Source organism: Onychostruthus taczanowskii, unplaced genomic scaffold (assembly GCF_017590055.1).
Source record: "Onychostruthus taczanowskii isolate IOZ18803 unplaced genomic scaffold, ASM1759005v1 scaffold16, whole genome shotgun sequence".
NCBI lineage: Eukaryota > Metazoa > Chordata > Aves > Passeriformes > Passeridae > Onychostruthus > Onychostruthus taczanowskii.
The window spans coordinates 5,097,423-5,113,928 of NW_024498795.1; the positions used below are offsets into that span (position 1 = coordinate 5,097,423).

General features: G+C 41.0%; 1 protein-coding gene across 1 annotated transcript in view; it reads right to left on the reverse strand.

Moving 5' to 3' along the window:
- GNAL (G protein subunit alpha L) overlaps positions 1-16,506 on the reverse strand; it is a 184,272-nt gene that overhangs the window by 116,268 nt on the left and 51,498 nt on the right. The window lies entirely within an intron of this gene.

The following is a 16,506-nucleotide window of genomic DNA, read 5'->3' on the forward strand; positions in this document are numbered from 1 at the left end:
CCAAAACCCGGAGCTGGCACCGCCGCCGCGGGAGCTGCGGCCTCCGGACCCCCGCCCGCGGCCTGCCGCAGGGGCAGGGAGCTGCGGGACGCGGCGCTCGGGGACCCGGGGGGGCTTTTCCCCACCTTTCCCCGCGCTCCTCGGCGGTACTGGAAGAGCCTGGCTGCTGCCAGGGCGAGGGTTGGCACTCCCGGGTGCCCAGGCTGGCACAGGTGATGGCTGCCATCGTGACTGACCTGCGGGAGCAGCGCCGGGAGCCAGCCCCTGGCACCAGCGTGTGGGAGCGGCCGGGGTCTGCCCGCGTGAACCCCGACACACAGAGCACGCCTATGCACAAACACCCTGCCTCGACTTCTTAACCCACAAAATGTCCCTTTCCACACAAGCAGTCACGGCAGCACATGGGCTGTTTTTTCCCTTTGAATATTCCAAACTGCATCTGCTGAACCAGAAAATGAAGCTATCCAAACAGCTCATGATAATGTTCAATCCGAACATGATAATATGCATGTCTAATATCACTACAACAACAAATGTCGACAAGAAACCGTATCTCTGTTCCTTCATTTGCCTCCATTTTAGATCCTGAAATGAAACTTCAAGCTAGACAACCCTATAGGTATTCCTTTTTGCTTCAAATCTCTTGCCTTGCAAACTGGCACCTCAGTGCAAAAACAGCAGTACAGCACCTGGCTCGTCCTAAACTCCCCCTGCACAGAAACCACCTGCACTGCTCAGACGTGATGCTGGACACATTGGGACACAAGAACACTAGAAAAAGAATGGATGTTACTCTGCAGTCCCCAAATACTTTCAGCTTTTATCTCCAAATAGTCCCCCATACTTTCAAAGATGGCTTACTGAAAAATTAATATTTTGATAGATACGTACGTGTGCAAAATCCTGGTCCCAACTAAAATCAAAGAGAGATTGCCATCAACTTCAATCAAACAAAATAGTATTTTAATCTGTCTTGAAAAGTACGTAGCAAAAAGAAACTAGATTTTACAAGCAGAAGGATTTAGTTTAGTTGTTTTTTGTTTTTTTCAATGGCTCCCTCACTCAGGTGGGAAACGCTGAATCAAGGAAGAGAAACTGGTACTGTCTAATTTGAGGACACATCAGAGGAAGGTGAAAAGGGCAGGACCCAGAAAATGAACAGGTACTGCTCCACCTGTGGTTGGGTATGCGGAGTTTTCAGGAGACCATGAAATTCAAATGCCAGATATGTGGTTTTATGGTACTGCTTGATCTTGACTCTGGAAGCTGATTTCATCTTCCGTCTTACATAGGTGGGGGGGAGCTGGGGTAACACACTACAGGATTGACAGCATCTGCCAAGTCAAAATATGCATTTTTAAAGTGTTACTAAGCTGCTTTTTTTTAGGACAGACAACTTTTTTTTCCTATTGACATTTTTTTCTGTCTGGAGAGACAAAAAGCACCTCAGATACAGATAGGTTTGGAAGCACAGTTCAGGGTGACTGCTGTTTTTGGAGGCTGTCAGACACAGGATATATGATGAATAGCTTTTGTGAAGAGCAGTCATGTTTGCTCCCTGCCACAGCACTATGAGAGCCCAAAACTGAATGGCTTGGTTAGAAATCACTAACTGGGTCTGAATTTTCATAGTCCTTCAGTGACAGAAGCTGTAATTTATGATGCACAAGATGTGTGTAGCCATATTCATTACCTGTGTAAATACCTCAGTTTGAGACCTAAGTCCCAAACGTGGCTAGTGTCAGTCAGTCTGCAGGAATCTGCCTTGTTTCTTCCCCTCCTCTCCCCAGCAGTTTTCCTCTTTCATCTACTAACACTGGGATTTTTGGTGCACACTTGTTCCCAGTTTTGTAACGGCTCAGTGCCAATAAACAGAATGTTACAGGATCCTGGTATATCCTGCTTTTACCTTTCTCCAAAAGAGGGAAAGTGTTTCTCATTTCCTTTCTCCCCCTCGAAAAACCCCATGACCCTTTTGGGTCTCTTTCTCCTGAGAAAAGATCACACAGTTCAAGAATGATATGCACAAGCAACCTGTGCCCAGAAAGAACTTCTAGCTGTAATTATATTCCCAACCCTCCCTTTGCTCTTCCCAAACACAGTACTTATCCCAACATAAGTGAATTACAAAATCCTAGAAGCAATAATAAACAACAGAGAAATTTTCACCCCCTTTGGACACAGCTCTTTTTTTTTTTTTCCCAGAGAGAAACCATAGCTATCATATATGAATATGTCTCCTCTGCACACAGGTAAATCTAAAACTCTATAAAACGTTGCAGCGGTGCTGCTTCACCAAACAACTTCCAGTACAAATTTTACACAGGAATAAAAACAAAATCTAGACCAAGGAGAGAAGACTCTTCCTGGTCCTCCCCTCTCTTCTGAGGCAATCAGTGTGGGATCCTCTTTGAGTTCCTGAAAAATGAGTTATTTCACATTGCTTCTGCCCCTTCATATCAGGCAACATATGCATATATACATATATTTATATATGCACATTTATATATGCACATATTTATAAATATAAGTACACATGGAGTGAATATGTGTGTGAAAAAACGAGATTTGCCTTCTACTTTTGTGCTAAATTTGGTGCTATCCCATCATAAAACCAGATAATACAGCATAAACCCTCCTGGAGGGAAACTGGAGACACCTTTACTTCCTGCTTTCCTCTTTGAGTTCCCACCTCAGGATGCAGTGTTTGTGAGCCTCAGGCTGAATGCTGGGGAGCACAAGCTGCTTGCTTGAGGCCACGTTTATATTCTTGTATGGAGGAGGATTGACAACCCAACTGAAGCCACACTGGGTGGCCACCCCTGCCACAAAGTCAGTCTCGTTTCTTGTGCCTGTTCTGCTTGGAGTAAGAAGGGACAAAACCCCAGTAAGAATTAATGTGGAGGTCCTACAGATGCAGCTAGAGACCTGCTCTGGTTGCCCCTCCAATCCAGAACAGGACTGATGCAGAGCTTTTTCTTGCAAACACTAGGTAAAAGTGGAGAAAGTTTCTGTACAGCAACCCTGCAGATCATTTAAAGCCCATCTTCCCTTTACACGGCCTCCTTTGCGGCTTTGGTTCCATGTTAAAAAAAAGAGCAAATGGAAAGATGGAGGTAATCGAAAGCATAGGAGGGACCTAAGCCACTGGTAAAGAGATTCTTCTGCCTTGTCAGTCTTCCTGCCCCAACTTTCACAGGGATCTCTGAACTCTCTGCTGACACTGTCCTCAAGCATGGGCACCGTACTAGGTGAGTAACACTGGTGCCCTGATCTCTGCTTCTCCTCAATGACCTCTCATTTTCATGTAGCTTTTCTGCTGCAACTCACGAGTGGCTGAGTTTTTACTCCACCTCAGCATCAAACTCGGGAGGAAAAAAAAGATAAAAATTAATTGTAACTGCATAGGCATGCAAGCAAAATAATTCTTTCTCTCTAGTAATAAATTACTGGTAAGTTTCTCTCTCTGTAGATGTCAAATATTAACACAAAAGTACACACTGCATGGAAGGCTACATTTGGAGTTTTATACGATATGTGAACCAGGAACGAAAAAAAATTATGACTTTAACCGTGTTAAAAATACTGACTAGGGGTTTAGGAAAAAACCTACACGTACTTTGCAGAGAAGTGAATATCACGCTCAAAACCAAATCTAACCTTTATTCTTTCATTTAAACCCACGACCTCAAAAAAGTCATTACAATTTTTTGAGAGGGGCTCATCTGTTTTAAGAAGCAGGATGGGAGACATGCCAGAAAAGATGAGGTATGCATTTACACAGTGACTGTGGACCTGATCCCGAATTGCCTTCATGTCCATTGATTAAGGACAAATTCACTGATGCAGAAGAGGGTCTGGCAATGCTGAAGGGCCTGGCAAAGCTCTGAGTAGGTCCTTGGCTCCTTGACACGGTTGTTTCCCAAGCCATACTCCTTTACTTGGCAGTTGCCACTGTGTAACTCACCTGACAAACCTACCTCTGTGCCCACTCCTCTCCCATCTTTGTGCAGCACAGGGAGCAAAAGGGAGAAAGCAGCAAAAGGGAGAAAGCAGGTGATGTGATGGAGTAGAAGGCCGTGGGCTTAGGATAATAGTCTGAAGAAAAAGAAGAGTTTTTCACAGAAAAACTGTAGGCAGCAGACCACAGAAATGACAATGATAGCCTTTAGCCCTGAGAAAGCATTTGTAAAGCGGAGGATTAGGTCTAGCAGGAGCCACATGCTCCTTGGGAAGCCTGTGTAGAAAAGCATCAGGTGAAAAGCAGATTTGCTGTATGATTACACTAAAGAAAGAAGACAATCCTCTTTCATTCAAGCTAGTTATTCCTCATCCAAGCTAGTTATTCCTCATCCATGTCCCAAAGAAAGCAGAATGAACAGGGAACTTTTGCTATGGCCATGCCATCAGCTCAGGGCCTCCCTTTAAGACCTTTACTGGTAAAATAATTTTGGTGTTTACTGACTAGAATTTCCTTATCTGTGAAGAGAGACTCCCATGGCATCATTCCACACAGGTCCATCTGTTGGTACCAGAGGCAGAAGCAGCTGATTGAAACTAACATAAATCCAGCAACATCCTAATAGCATTTAAAAGACTAAGCAATCTCCTGTGGTTTAAATATTCTTACATATTACGATGAAATAACATTGTTAAACAAAATGACACAGATGCATTTGCAATACGCAAAAGGGATATGTTTTTGATGACATCAAAGACAACGGTATTATAGGATATGTTACGTTTTTGGCATTTGACTTTCTGTCAGTATCCCAGTTTATGAAGAATTTCACTTGGCTGGACACACCAAGGGCACTTCCCCAACTTTCCCTCCCCCCGCTCCCCCCGCAAACAAAGTAATGCATTCCCATTTTAAGGCAGCGGAAAATTAGTTCTAAACAGTTGTTTAGGGGAGTAATTAGGATTAAACAGATTAAAGCCAGGCAAAACATGCTAATATTGCCCTAATTTAGAAGTGAATTAATCAATACAGAAGTCAGCTAGAATTATAGCTGAAGGTACCACTTTCAGAAAAGGAATAAAACTTATACAGGAGACATGTCCAGGATTCTCTGCAACATGCTGACTAACATCTTGCACAGCTATAACAGCAAAGCCAAATCATCTGTCTGCAGTTTGTAAAAGCTTTTGTATGTCACGTAAAATTTTGCATTTAATAATAAATGCTCAGGTCAACTATCATGATCTCACTAGCTGGACAGGAACAAAGAGCTGGAAGGAAAACTAACTTGTGAGACACTGAATATCCGTGTTATGTGCCTTAACCTCACCTTTAACTCCAAGGCACACCTCCGAGCAGGACTCTCACAGTCATAGCATGCCTGCCTCCACTCCTGGTCTTTAGACAACATTTTGCTGAGCTAGATTTTCTCTACATTGACCCCAAACACATCTGACCTGTGATCTCCTTGTATTACCCATGTATCTTGATATGAACTTAGAGATACTTTTTAGTTTCTTCTCAGTTGTTTTAACTTTTCTGCTCAAGAAATTAAGTTTTAGCTACCCCAAGAAATTGTTGATTTTCAAAAAAAACCAAGGAAGTACATATTTAAAAAGTTATGCTCTAATTCCTGTGAGTGCCTGAATGCTTAGTGGTATCTCTCAACAGAAAATTCTGACAAATATAGAAAATCACTGCATACAACTACCTTAGCATGGAGTGAGGAATTCTGTAACTGGTTCTTAACCCTGTTTAAGGATCCCAACATGCAATTACACACTAGAGCAATCATTAAAAATTCGCTTCAGGAAACAATGTTCCCAGTAAGTTGGTAGCCTCATGCACTCGCAACCTGATTTACATAAATAATATTTACCACAGAAATACAGCTTTTGCTTGACTGCATGACTAGCAAATCCAGAAAAAATATCAAAACTTACTGAATAAACAACAACCCAGTATTTTTCTCCTTATGCACCTAATTTTTTAAACTATACATCTGCTTGTAACAAATACCTATTGAGTCATGTTCTGCTTGGCCTTTTGTGATGTTAGATCTTATGTTTCCTATACGTATTTCTAGGGTATATTTGTACAAAGCTGATGATCTCTGGATTAAATAGCTCTCACATATTTGCTCATCAGCGAAGAGACATGGCTTGTTGACCCACGTGGTCCTTTCCACAACAAGGTTTATGTTACAATTAAACTTTAGGCTTTCATGACATGAATTTATTTATTTCTCTGGATAGAGAAAATGGTCAATATGAAGACTAAGCAGATACATCACTTATATAGACGTAGACTATTGCATCTGCATACCTATGTGGCAGAGGGGTACATACGATCTTAAAGCGTGATAATGTCCTGGAAAGTAAGTATATTTTTTTCTCTTTTTCTACTGTTTACTTACTCACTTTATTCACTGCTAGTCTCAAATACTATTCTGATAGAATGAGTTAATGAAATTCAAACCCATATGATTTTACTGGTCTTATTTTTACTAAAACCCAGAAGTTTTTTCCAGCATCTACTGGGCTGCTTGTATAACATGGATTATATTCTTTGGAACAAATATTTCTCACAGGATCATTTCACTTGGGGTGAAAGGTGACAAAAGCATTGGTGCACGAAGGAGAAGGGGGAAAGGTTGAAAAGTCCACAGAAGTTGCAGACATTTTGGAACAAGCCATTTAATAAGTTACTGAGGGATCAGTATTTTCTCACATACTTTGGGAAAGAAATAGTTTGTTTTTACAATAAAAACACACAATATGAGAAAATTTCCTAAACTATGGTAACATTTTCTCTGGGTTTAAAGTTTCAGACTTATTAAAAATGGTGCCACGTTTCTGTACAACAAGCATAATTGCAGGCTTGGTTTTGGTTGTTTTTTGGTTTGGAGTTTTCTGGTTTGTTGGTTTGTTTGTTTTTTAAGAAGACCCATTCTAGCTTGATGCCTCGCAACCTCCTTAAAATTTTAAATCCTAATGCCCCAGTGATGCAGCACAATGCAATGCAGAACTACCACAGCACTGTCTGAGGTTAGGAATAGCACAAGTGCAAAAGGGGTTTCATCCAGCAATTTCAGCTAATGCAGCGTCTCAGACACTGCACTGTATGTTTTAAAACATTGAGAAGGTTTTAGAAAGCTTATAGCTGCTTGGAATATTTAACAACTTACAACAACACTTACATCGTCAACCAATTTGCCTACCAATCCTAAAACATTTAAAGAGCTTTAAACCTACCCATATGCAGACTCTTCCTGCTCAGAATCAGCTACACACAATCTGCCACCCACATCACTAAACACAATGACAAGATTATGCTTCCATGTCTTTGCAGCCTATTCTTCACAGTATGCAAATCTTCAGGAACTGCATTTCTGATCCCCATGCAACAGCACAAAAGCTATTGTCGTAAGAAATGGTTTAACCTGTCAGCAACACTGTCACCACAATTACTACCACTAATAAAGACATGATCATAATCTGCCACTTAAGGATCATTAGATACATTATGACTATTGTATTCTATTACATAGTTCTTTTACATGGACACTAATTGAGATCACTTGATTTAAATAAAATCAAGCACTATAAATTTTCATTGACAAATCTGTTCTTAACCTTTAGACAGCACAGGGTGCTGCTTGCCGATGTAGGGAAAACCAGCTATTAAAAAGGCTAACCATGGAAAATATTTATCAGAAATACATGCCACTGTAACACTGTATACAAAGAGGAGAGCTTGGAAGAAGCACACAAGGATGCTCTGTCTGAACATGCAAATGACTTACATTAAGCTAGGTTAAAACTCCTCAGTACCATTCACATGCTTGTGGTCCATGCAATAATTTACAATGTGTTAGGGCAGCTGTACGTTCAGAAAGATTCAAGGTTTGTATCTGTAAAAGGCACAGAGTGCATGACAGAAGTTTATGCAATGTAATTATTTTTATATAATTTTATTGAGGGTACAGAAACTATGAAAAAAATAGCAAATGCCTAAATACGAGTTGTATATTCATCTCAGATGCAGCTCTTCTGCATGTGTCATAGAGTCCTCCCCTCTGAAAGCGTAATTTCTCAAAATATTTCATCTCATAATGACCATGAGCTGTCAGAGTGACCATGAAAACAAATCAAAACTAAACAAGGATATGCCCTCCCCACCTCGCCAAATTGGAGGCCCAGAATATATCAAACAAGGTATTCCTCACAAAGAGAAAAATATTAACATTATAGGAATTTGTGGAAAAGATGATCAACACTGGTCGCCTCCCTTGAAGTTAAAGGAACACAAATTGGCAAAGGTACACAGAAAAGGGATGAAGAAGGTTAAACTGGATGGCCAGTATCAGAGACTAGGAGGAGCAGGATTTATCAGACCTGGATCACTGTGTTTGCCTGTGATGACCAGGTGAAGCAGACAGCACACCATGGCTTGCTTTGCCATCATGGGCACAAGGGCTGCAGCTTCCTACTACAGCAGGAGCACTGCAAAGGGCTGTTGCAGGCAACGTAGTATCCACAACTGTGAGTCAGGACCACTGGTTTTGCCTTACAGAAATCAAAAGGCATGTTGCTGCTTTCCAGAGAAGTACAAGAGAACTTTCCCATGTCTAGAAAAAAAGATTTAATATATTCCAAACTGAACTGTTTCACCTAATTTAATAATTCTGGCTTGAGATGCTGCAAGCCATGTGTAAATGAGACCGAAAAAGAAATCAGTTTCAAGCTGCCAAAAGAGCCTGGATCTGGTAAGAGCATGACTGGAGAAAACATCACCCAATTCCAGCTCAGAGAGTAGTGCAACTGTCTCAGGGGAGAGAGGGCACCTGGGCATCCCTTTCATCATGCTTCCACTTTATCATGGTGAGCTGCTGTTTCTGCTGTGCAAGTCCAATCCAGCAGAGGGAAAGGAGGCAGAAGATGGCAGGCATCCATACACCTTTTGGAACCTGTTCCTTCTATTGTGTCAGCAAACAATAGCCTGCTGCTAATCTGTGAATCTCCTTAGGCTCCCTTCATGCCTTTACCATACTGCTTCCCCAGCCCCAGTTACCTTCTCCGCTATTTACAGCTCTCAGAACCGTCAGATTATTTCTCTGTATGACCTGCAAGAAGGTAAATTGAAAAGAGAAAAAGATGTCACTGAGTCAAGTGCCTACACTTTCCAGTTTAACTTGGATACTTTCCCTATGCTATCTCTGAAATTTTATGTGATTTGCAGCATGAGCCAGTGGCTGTCTTCTGTTAACTGCACAGAGAACGCGGCCAAAGATTAACAAAAAACCGGTGCTGTGGTAAAATACTTCCAGTACTGCCAAAATCTGTGTTTCTTAGTAATTTCAACTGCCTATGGAATCCTGAATTAGTGTTAGTATACAATGGACAATTCACGGCATGTTGTTGCCATGAACTTGTTGAATGTGTATGGAGCCATGAACAACCTGGTCTAGTGTCCCTGCCCTTGGCATGGGGGTTAGAACTAGATGGTCATTAAGGTCCCTTCCAGCCTAAACCATTGTATGATTCTTTGCCTTTCTGGAAAATACTGAATGGATAGACTGCACTTCAAAAATTCAAAATATCAACAGACAAAAAAATACAAACACTATGTAACTATTAAGGTGGGGTTTTTTTAGTTATGCAATCAGATTTTAAGAACTAAATCTTAGCAGATGATTGTTCTAACTGTTATTGAAACCATGATGGTAACTTACAAAGTGTAATTGTACCACACTTTATACTGAAAAATACTCTGGAAGTATTTGGATTACGTGTAAACTAAACAAACCAATGCCATATTATCCATATACAATACAAAAATAATGTGGGTTTTTTTTACAGCTTCCTCTATTCCAAGTGTATGCTATGGTGATTTTTTTAAATTTAATTTTTTATTTACCCGGCACATGAAAACCCTGACTGCAGATTTAAATATTTTTGTCACATATTCCAAGTTTATGCTTGGAATCTGTTCACTTGAACATTTTGGGGTTAACAGATCAATGATAAGCAGGGAAAATTCTGCTATGTGCCACACAGAAAATTTGCTATAATCATGCACAGTGAAGACATGTTGTTACATCCGCTAAGAGTTAAACCTCTGCACATTATGCAAAACGCTATAATCACTAACAATTTCAAGCAACTGCAGCACAAAGGGCTGAATCTTATAGTAAGATAAGATTCCCCAAATGTGGGGTGCAATGCCACAACTAAAATCATTCTAACACAGATGTTTAAAATCTAAATACAAAAAAATATTAGATTATTATCTGATCAATCCCTCCCTTGAAATGCCTTTTTTTCTTCCCAAACTATAAATGGATTCAAGGTGAATACAGAGATTTGTTATATCTCTAAAGTTCATCTAGAGATATAACAATCAGTGCCGAGAAATCACTGTGAAATGGAAGTAAAGGTTACTAGCAGGAAATACAGCTGAGCAACTGCATTGTGTGGCAGCAAGCCAAAATTAGTGAATTCTCATTGATGTGTAAATAATTTGGAAAGTAAAGGTGCAGAGCTGATGACCAGTCAACTTTGCTGGTGACCAGCAAGTGACAGAGCTTTTGCATGCAGTTTAACAACTCTGCTGATGATTAATCATTTTTAGTAGCATTAGTGAATAAAACTTTTTTTCTTAAGAATTAATGCTAATACATTTTAATGCTTTTCTTCACTTAAAAGGAATAGTTCTTTTAATACAGTGTTGCACAGTTTAGTCCATAAGGCATCCAATGACCTCAAGCAATGAGAAAATCCATATGACCAAGCAATTAATATCTTCAACGTGTCATGAAAACAACTCCAACTTCTGTGATGCTTCTTGAAGATGGAAAAAAATGCTTCAACTGTAAATTACTCTGTATCTGTTCACTACAGGGATTGTGACAATACATTATCCTTTGCATTATTTTTTTTGTATTTCAAATTCCTCCCCCTCTAAATTCTACCACAACTGCAAGCTAGGACAATTTGAATGAAATGTCTTATGTGTACTGATGCTAGTACATATGAAAATTAACATTTACCTATCATCCCACTGAGGCAAGCCTTAAAATATATCAGAGCTTCCCTCTTCTCCATGTAAAATCATGTAACTAAAAGCCTAAGGTAAAAGGTATGCTATGTACATACACAACATTTTTGTGTTTCTTGGTATAAGTTACCTCTCCATTTAAAGTCAGTGATATAATCCAATTCATCAACTTTTTTATGGGCTCCTCACCATCCAAATGCAGACAGAGTGTTCACCTTTACTGGCTGAGTTTCTGTGGAGTCTGATGAAACTGCCTTGAGATCCAAGGCCTATAAAGACTGCTTTACTTCAGAATTTTTTTCTCCAAATGACCAAACCTTTTGTCAAAATACAAGATAGGGAATACTCAAAATCTGTACATATTTCTATAAAGTGAACAAGATCATGCCTATGCCTAAATTAAACTGGTTTAGATAAACACCCGCTTGAAACTTTAAAAGGATCACAGTAGAGTGCTGCAATGAAGTTATAATGGACATTATGAAATTTAGCCATCATTCTGCAGGTATACCCCTACTTGTGCTGCACTTTTTGGTACTTTTATTTTTGAGCTCTTCTTCACTATTGACGCCAACTTCCACAACTTGTATTAAAGAGCTGTCCATATCAACCCATTTATGAAGCAAGCAACCATGTCCTCAAAAATCCTGAGAGACAGAATACAGACAGACCTTTAAATCAAGGATAGGTGTGTTATGATAACACACCACTTTCCAACATGAAAGTTTGCACAATCTGCTAATATGTTCAAGTTATTGGAATCCACCTGCAAATGCCATGGGTTTTGTCATACAGTTTCAGTGTGCAAGGTGGACCTCGCTCTTTGATACTCCCTTTCTGGGGGGAAGATGTGGCAAGAGAAGAAAGATCTGTATTTTCCACATAAAAATGCCAGAAGACTTAGGTTCAAGCTACTCAAAGTCAGCCTATGTTGAGCAAGACTGGTTACACTGCAAAATGAGAAGCCAGTGATTAGATGAGCTACATGAAGAAGCTGTTCCCTCCATGGGCTGCATGCCAGTTTTAATCTTTAGCTCCTGACAGGTCAGACAGCCCAAATAAGAATTATTTCAGGTGTTTTGAGAGGCATGGCAGAGCTGGGCACACAGAACAATTTTCCTTTGTGCTTGAAAAATCTGCAGCAAACAAGATTCAGTGCCATAGCTCAAAAAACCTACGCAGACACCAGTGGGGGTTCATATAACTTTCCACAGACACCCAGAGAAAGTGCTGATAGGAACACAGCTTGTTTCATTTCAGACAACAGCTAGACAAGGTCAGGCAGCTGCAGCAAACCGAATACATCCTGGTCTACAATGACTCTGTCATACCACTGACATTTTTATCGAGATAGCTATCTTTAGAATAGGAAGTAACTGCATTAAGCACTATCACCTTCCTTTGCTTTCTGTGCCCTGATCTTCTTTACTTGCTTTCCAAGTCTAATTGTCAGGACTAACCTATCATTTTATGAATTATTACATTCTCTAATTCTTATAGATGCCTTCTTTGATAAATTTATTTCTTCCCCCTTGCTCCCTCCAAACCACCCCTCTGCTCTGTACTCCCTTGTCTGGGGCCTCTTCAGTACCTTCCATCCACTGCAACAATCAATGCAGTATCAGTTTTGCAGGAAATCATACATATGATTTCAAAAAGTTGTGTGAGAACCCACAACCATCATAAAAGAATGATATAAACTTTAAATCCCCCTCCCTCTGACTTTTCATGCTTATAAGAGCTATCAGCAGCAGTCTCTTTTCCTTTTTGATACAGATGATACACATTTCAGAAGACTGCACTGAATATATAATTACATAAAGATAGGAGCTAGCCCTTTGAAACTCTCCTTCCTGATTTACAGGGCATAAAAATCTCTCTCAAAAGAAGCAGTAAGACTCCTGTTTCCTGGAAAAATCCTACTCACAGATCAGTATATAAAATTCTGAAGTCCCACTCCATTTCTAAGTGCCTCTTTTAAGCAGCAGATTAGGTTTTGAATGATCTTGAACAACAAAAAAAACAGACACACCCTACCCTCAAATATACTTTTCAAGAAAAACTTGATTAAAGCTGGTGAGGGAAGAACCTGGGACATTGTGATCAGAAACAAAGGTATAAACTGTGCAGGACTGATGTTAATAGAACATGTTGTAAGGTATCTACTGTTCCTGAAAAATCAGATGTGAAAACATGGAAAGCTAAGCATGTTCATTTTTCCCCGCCACAAACAAGTATATATTCATTTAAAAAAACGCTCTCCATTGTTCAGTACCTTATCTATATCTTAGAAGCAATGATAATCAGGACATGTCAGTTGAAGTACCGATGAGTAACCTTCAACCTAAAGCTGAAGGCCATGTGGTCAACCTTAGAGACATATTTACATTGTTATTTTTAAAATGCACTTTATGTCATATATTTCATTACAAATTTTTATATTCCAAATGTGCAATAGGGAAATAAATTAAACATAATAAACATGACTTATGGAGATGACCTCAGAGTTAGAGCATAGGAGGGACTTGGCTGTGAAACAAACAACTTCTGGAGATGTTCCAGGACTACAAACTCCCTTTTTTTCAATTAGATGATCTAACAGACCCCGTGATGATCCAGCACAACAAACAAATTGTCTGAGGACATGCCAAGTAGTAAAAACACTAAAACATGATTTTTGCCTCTTAGCGCTAGGAATTCACTCTCATTAAAAGGGGGCTCTTCTGCAAAAAAAAAATCAAGTACTGTAATACACAGCATTGTGTTTCACACTTGTAAGAAGATCCTCTTGTTCTAAGGAACTGAAAAAGTTTGCTGCAGGACATTAAGAAGTTTAACACAGGGACTACCCGTCATCAACACAGGGTAGTGGTTAGCAGGCTTCCAAGCAGTCCCACTTCAGACAGTTTGAAACCAAAATCAAAGCAAAACCAACTCCCAAACAGGATTGTCTAAGAACTCATCACCGTGTAAAAACAGCTCATGTGTTTGATGCTCACTCATGAAAACACTTTACAGAAACCTGAAAATAAAAAAGGTGTACATATACACACACATAAACACTTTTCTGATGGTAATCACACACACGTAGAATTTAAAACAACGAAAGATATCCAGCACAGACATAAACTAAAAGGTGAAAGGAACCCACAAGAGATGTAACTCATGAAAGAAACAACAGCAGTTTGATAGTGAGCAAGCAGTGCTATAGGGGCCTTAGCTGGCTGCTTGTCTCCAGGCGTGCCCCAGTGCACAACTCATGTGTTCGGAGCACATTTTCCCCCACTCGCTTTCTCGGCTGAAAAGCTAATGAAGTCTCAACAAACAGACTTAAGTTCAAACATCATTAATTCTGCTATTAAGGTATATCACTCAGAGGTTCTCCCACTCATACAGTTATGAAGTGCCTGGCAACAAGGACATTTATAAATAATTTCTCTTAAGAAGGAAAGACTGACCTGAATTTTATTGCAGATCACTAGCTGTGTCATTCTTTACAGTTTCAAGACCTAGAACAGTAGCAATAAGATAACAGATTCTCCCAAATTCGTGCACAAAAGGCTGCTGCCAAAATGGCATCAACTAATTTGCTACAGATTCATAACACAAAATGTCTCAATCATTCTTTTAAAGCATTACTTATGATAAAAATTAACAAGGGCCTTCAGACCAGAGCAACATTGAGTGATAAAGTTCTGGAATGGCCTGCTCAGGGAGGTGGTGGAGTCACCATCCCTGGATGAGTTTAAAAAAGACTGGATGTGGCACTTGGTGCCATGGTTTAGTTGAGGTGTTAAGGCATGGGTTGGACTCAATGATCTTGAAGGTCTCTTCCAACCTATTCATCCTGTGAATTCTGTGAACATCAGCTCTGAAGCTGTCTTAAAAGCACAGGTTTCAGTGAAGCCATACCAATAAGAGTACGGTTGCTGAACTGCAGGCAAAACTCATCAAGGGGTGTCTCCTCTAACAGCCTAGTTCAAGACATCAGAGGGCACCAGCCTTGAAGTCCTCTCTTCTCTTCCCCTACACAGGAGCAAGGAGTGAACCAGAAAGGAGCTGTTGCAATCACCCCTTCTGTGCTCTTCTCACCCTTCTTCCTTCATAGTAACTCCACTATTACGCATCTTACAGATCCAAAAGTATTCCCCATATGTTTGGCATGCTTTGGTTAGAGGACAGCAAGCTGTTACACATCTCCTTCACAGGACCAAAAGCATCTAGTATGAGATGCAAGAGTCTCCATTTTGGCCAAAGAGGACACGTGCTTGGTCGTTTGATGTGGAAGGATTATACTATCCAAGTCTCTTCCACAGACACCTCAGGACATGTGGCCTGCTCCAGCTGGAAGATGAGCATCACCATTCACAGCAGTATGGTTTCTGAGGAACACATGAAAGGGGATTCAAGCTGTAGATCACATTTAAAAAACTGGGATCTCAAATTACATGCAATGTTTTTGTTTTCTTGTTCAATTTTCCCCTGCTTGAAAGTAATTTCTTCAGTTATAATAGTAAAGCTGAATACCTGTCATGGTTTGACCCGGAAGTAAAGTTTTGGGAGGTTATGGTCAAACCAATCAGTGGCCAAATTTTAGATTGGCACCTGGTGTGGCCACTGGGGATGTGGATACGCCTCTGAGAACACACAGGGGTTAAAAGCAGAGCACTCCCAGAGAGACTTCCTCTTTGGAGTCCGGCAGGTGAGCAGATCGGATCCTCTCCCCCCCCCAGCTGTGTCTGGGTGGGGGAGGGGGAAGGCCTGTGGCCTGATAAAGGGAAGCCGGAGCCGCTGCGAGATGCAGAGGTAGAGGAGTTCCTGGGATGGTTTGGGCAGCCCCCCCCAGAGAGAAGGATAAGCGGTCGGGAGGAGAAGGGGTGGGCAAGGTCCCCAGCCGCTGCCAGGACAGGCTGTGCTTTTACCCCTTTTAGTGTTGAAACAATAGAAGCTGTAAAAACCCTGATCCTCTTCAGCTGGAAACTGAGAAGGGATGGAGGAGGGGAAAGATGAAGAAGGTTTGAGTAAGGGAAAGAATGCCAGCAGATAGAGCACCCGAGATGGAGGAGATGATTGGAGTGGCTTTGGGCCGGACTTTTCTCTTACATAGCCACGGGTGAAGCCAGTTTCTTCCGTTAATGCAGAGACTGCACCTTGGGGGAGGCGGCTGGCCAGGCGCCAGGAATGATAAGGCCGCGAGGAGAAGTAGAGGGAACAGAGACTGAGGGGGAGGGTGTGGTGAACCCTCGGCCTTCAGCGAAGAATCTCCGTTCCTGAGCCCCAGGCCCCAGGGGAGTGAATATGGGGGGGACAGGAGTCCCAAATGGTGAGAGGCGGCCACATCTTGGAACTGGGCGGAAAGCATTCTTAAAAAACCTAAGGAGTAGTTTGGATCCATGGACAGTGGTGAGAGCACTGGACATGGAAGGGAGACGGTCACCATGGCAGATTTCTCTTCGAGCAGCTGCTGTGTGTGACATGGAAGCACA